This window comes from Odocoileus virginianus, chromosome 16, assembly GCF_023699985.2.
Source record: "Odocoileus virginianus isolate 20LAN1187 ecotype Illinois chromosome 16, Ovbor_1.2, whole genome shotgun sequence".
NCBI classification, from domain to species: domain Eukaryota; kingdom Metazoa; phylum Chordata; class Mammalia; order Artiodactyla; family Cervidae; genus Odocoileus; species Odocoileus virginianus.
The window spans coordinates 58,636,119-58,640,602 of NC_069689.1; the positions used below are offsets into that span (position 1 = coordinate 58,636,119).

The 4,484-nt window shown below is 40.8% G+C and overlaps 1 non-coding gene across 1 annotated transcript; it reads right to left on the reverse strand.

The window, feature by feature from the left end:
- Positions 1 to 3,074: 3,074 nt before the first annotated feature.
- LOC139038892 (U6 spliceosomal RNA) lies at positions 3,075 to 3,181 on the reverse strand. The gene has a single exon (XR_011492024.1). It is a non-coding gene; the product is annotated as a U6 spliceosomal RNA (small nuclear RNA).
- Between the last annotated feature and the right edge of the window lie 1,303 nt (positions 3,182 to 4,484).

Below are 4,484 nucleotides of genomic sequence, written 5' to 3' on the forward strand. Positions count from 1 at the left end.
TTTGCATTGATTGCTGAGGAAGGCTTTCTTATCTCTCCTTGCAATTCTTTGGAACTCTGCATTCAAATGGGTATATCTTTCCTTTTCTCCTTTGCTTTTCGCTTCTCTTCTTTTCTCAGCTATTTGTAAGGCCTCCTCAGACAGCCATTTTGCTTTTTTGCATTTCTTTTTCTTGGGGATGGTCTTGATCCCTGTCTTCTATACAATGTCACTAACCTCCATCCATAGTTTATCAGGCTGTCTATCAGATCTAGTCCCTTAAATCTATTTCTCACTTCCACTGTATAATCATAAGGGATTTGATCCAGGTCATACCTGAATGGTCTAGTGGTTTTCCCCACTTTCTTCAATTTAAGTCTGAATTTGGTAATAAGGAGTTCATTATCTGAGTCACAGTCAGCTCCCAGGCTTGTTTTTGCTGACTGTATAGAGCTTCTCCATTTTTGGCTGCAAAGAATATAATCAATCTAATTTCAGTATTGACCATCTGGTGATGTCCATGTGTAGAGTCTTCTCTTGTGTTGTTGGAAGAGGGTGTTTGCTATGACCCATGTGCTCTCTTAGAAAAACTCTATTAGCCTTTGCCCTGCTTCATTCTGTACCCAAGGCCAAATTTGCCTGTTACTCCAGGTGCTTCTTGAGTTCCTACTTTTGCATTCCAGTCCCCTATAATGAAAAGGACATCTTTTTTGGGTGTTAGTTCTAAAAGGTCTTGTAGGTCTTCATAGAACCATTCAACTTCAGCTTCTTCAGCGTTACTGGTTGGGGCATAGACTTGGATTACCGTGATATTGAATGGTTTGCCTTGGAAACGAACAGAGATCATTCTGTCGTTTCTGAGATTGCATTCAAGTACTGCATTTCAGACTTTTTTGTTGACTATGATGGCTACTCCATTTCTTCTAAGGGATTCCTGCCCATAATAGTAGATATAATGGTCATCTGAGTTAAATTCACCCATTCTAGTCCATCTTAGTTCACTGATTCCTAGAATGTCAACGTTCACTCTTGTCATCTCCTGTTTGACCACTTTCAATTTGCCTAGATTCATGGATCTGACATTCCAGGTTCCTATGCAGTATTGTTCTTTACAGCATTGGACCTTGCTTCTATCACCAGTCACATCCACAGCTGGGTGTTTATATACTTAGATATACTATTTGGAATTTATTTTTGAATATGGTGTCAGGGAATATTCTAACCTTATTCTCATTTTCATAGCTGAAGAAACCTTCAGAGGTGTCCTTCATAGTGGCTGTTACCAATTTACATCCCAAGCATCAGTGAAGAAGGGTTCCCTTTGTCTCCACACCACCTCCAGCACTTGTTGATTGCAGAGTGTTTGACAAGGGCCATTCCTGCCGGAGTGATGTGATTCCTCACTGCAGCTTAGACCTGCATTTCTCTATTATTTAGCGATGTTTCCATCTTTTCACGTGATTTTTTTAAAATGCCGTGAATTAGCTCTTGCCGTTGGGTTCTTGAAGGCCTTCCCCATTTTGAATTCTTTTTCAATGACTACTTTTAGGACGTTTCTCAAGGGCAGGCGTTTTTTACTTACAGCCCCTGGATCCTCAAGAATATTTAATACCCCGCAGCGCAGCTCTGCATGGTGTTGTTACAGAAAATGGCCACAAGGCGGCAGCACTGCTCCATGCTACAATCTCCCTTTTTTTTTTTAATTCTGTAATTTCCTTGTAATTTTATGTCGGAATATAGTTTCTTTTTTTTTTTTCATTTATTTTTATTAGCTGGAGGCTAATTACTTTACAATATTGTAGTGGTCTTTGTCATACATTGACATGAATCAGCCATGGATTTACATGTATTCCCCATCCCGATCCCCCCTCCCACCTCCCTCTCCACCCGATCCCTCTGGGTCTTCCCAGTGCACCAGGTCCGAGCACTTGTCTCATGCCTCCAGCCTGGGCTGGTGATCTGTTTCACCCTAGATAATATACATGTTTCGATGCTGTTCTCTTGAAACATCCCACCCTCGCCTTCTCCCACAGAGTCCAAAAGTCTGTTCTATACATCTGAGTCTCTTTTTCTGTTTTGCATATCGGGTTATTGTTACCATCTTTCTAAATTCCATATATATGTGTTAGTATACTGTATTGGTCTTTATCTTTCTGGCTTACTTCACTCTGTATAATGGGCTCCAGTTTCATCCATCTCATTAGAACTGATTCAAATGAATTCTTTTTAATGGCTGAGTAATATTCCATGGTGTATATGTACCACAGCTTCCTCATCCATTCGTCTGCTGATGGGCATCTAGGTTGCTTCCCTGTCCTGACTATTATAAACAGTGCTGCGATGAACATTAGGGTACACATGTCTTTTTCAGATCTGGTTTCCTCGGGGTGTATGCCCAGAAGTGGGATTGCTGGGTCATATGGCAGTTCTGTTTCCAGTTTTTTAAAGAATCCCCACACTGTTCTCCATAGGGGCTGTACTAGTTTGCATTCCCACCAACAGTGTAAGAGGGTTCCCTTTTCTCCACACCCTCTCCAGCATTTATTGCTTGTAGACTTTTGGATAGCAGCCATCCTGACTGGCATGTAATGGTACCTCATTGTGGTTTTGATTTGCATTTCTCTGATAATGAGTGATGTTGAGCATCTTTTCATGTGTTTGTTAGCCATCTGTATGTCTTCTTTGGAGAAATGTCTGTTTAGTTCTTTGGCCCATTTTTTGATTGAATCACTTATTTTTCTGGAATTGAGCTGCAGGAGTTGCTTGTATAGTTTTGAGATTAATCCTTTGTCTGTTGCTTCGTTTGCTATTATTTTCTCCCAATCTGAGGGCTGTCTTTCACCTTGCTTATAGTTTCCTTTGTTGTGCAAAAGCTTTTAAGTTTCATTAGGTCCCATTTGTTTATTTTTGCTTTTATTTCCAATATTCTGGGAGGTGGGTCATAGAGGATCCTGCTGTGATTTATGTCGGAGAGTGTTTTGCCTATGTTCTCCTCTAGGAGTTTTATAGTCTCTGGTCTTACATTTAGATCTTTAATCCATTTTGAGTTTATTTTTGTGTATGGTGTTAGAAAGTGTTCTAGTTTCATTCTTTTAAAAAATATGGAACGCTTCACGAATTTTCGTGTCATCCTTGCACAGGGGCCATGCTAATCTTCTCTGTATCGTTCCAATTTTAGCGTACATGCTGCCGAAGCGAGCACTGTAGTTGATTTCTGATGATTGTTTCGGGTGCACATGAACTCGATTCAGTTATACATAGCTGCTTATCTGTTCTCTTTCAGGTCCTTTTCACGTTTAGGTGATTACAATGTGTTCAGCAAACTTCCCTCTGCTTTTCGGTAGCTTCTTCTGGACCATCTGTCTGACACGTGTTAATGTGTGTATGTTGACGCCAAGGCCTTAATTTCTGCTGGCTGTATCTGGATGTTAGGGCCTCTGCAGAGGGAAGAATACTCCAGGTCCAGTTTGGAGGTACGCTGCCTGCCGCATGCTCCCTGCTCCCTCGGCCCCACTCTCCAGCCTTGGGATGCAAGCCACTCTGGCTCCAGGTATGTGACACCAGCCCAGGTCACTATTGCCTGGAGGGAATAGAGTTAGCATTTTTTCCCATTTTTTCTGTTTTTAATCTATTATTTGAACTAGAGTATATAGGTGAATCAAAATCGTGTTGGTTTTTCCCTTTGTTTTTTTTTTTTTTTTGGTTTGTTTTTCCATTTCAATGTCCTGCAACTGGTTCACTTCCACACAGATGTATACGTGTTTTTTGGGGGGTTCTTTTTCCATATAGGTACTTACATAGTGTTGTATAAGATTCCTTGTGTTACACAGTGGGTCCTGGAGTCTTACTTTAGAAATGGTTGTGTGCATATGTTAGTCTGAAGCAGCTCATTTCTCCCTGCCCCACATCTTACATTCTTGGTGACTGGAAGTTTCCCTTCTAAGTCTTTGAGGCTGTGTCTCTTTTTGAAAGATGTTCATTTGTATCCATTTTCAGATTACACCTAGAAGTGATATCATGTGATACTGGTATCTCCCTGCCTTCCTTACTTCTCTTGGAATGACCACATCTACTTCCTTTTCTGTGTCTGGACTTTGCATTATATCCTACTTTGTATGGTTGAGGTATGTTGCATTGTGTATATGTACCCCGCCTCCTGTATCCATTCATATGTGCTTCTATAATTAGCCTGCTTCCCTGTCTTGGCTGTTAGCTTTGACTACAAAGACCTTTGTCGGCAAAGTGATGTCTCTGCTTTTTAAAACGCTGTCTGGGTTGGTCATAGCTTTCCTCACAGGGAGAAAGTGTAGTCCGCCAGGCTCCTCTGTCCAGTGAATTCTCCAGGCAAAATTACTGGAGTGGGTAGACATTCCCTTCTCCAGGAGAATTTCCTGACCCAGAGATCAAACCCAGGTCTATATTTCTGTATTTCATGTATGAATATATAGGTGCATATTTCATGTATGAAAATAGAATTTTCTATATTTCACATATGAAAATATGTG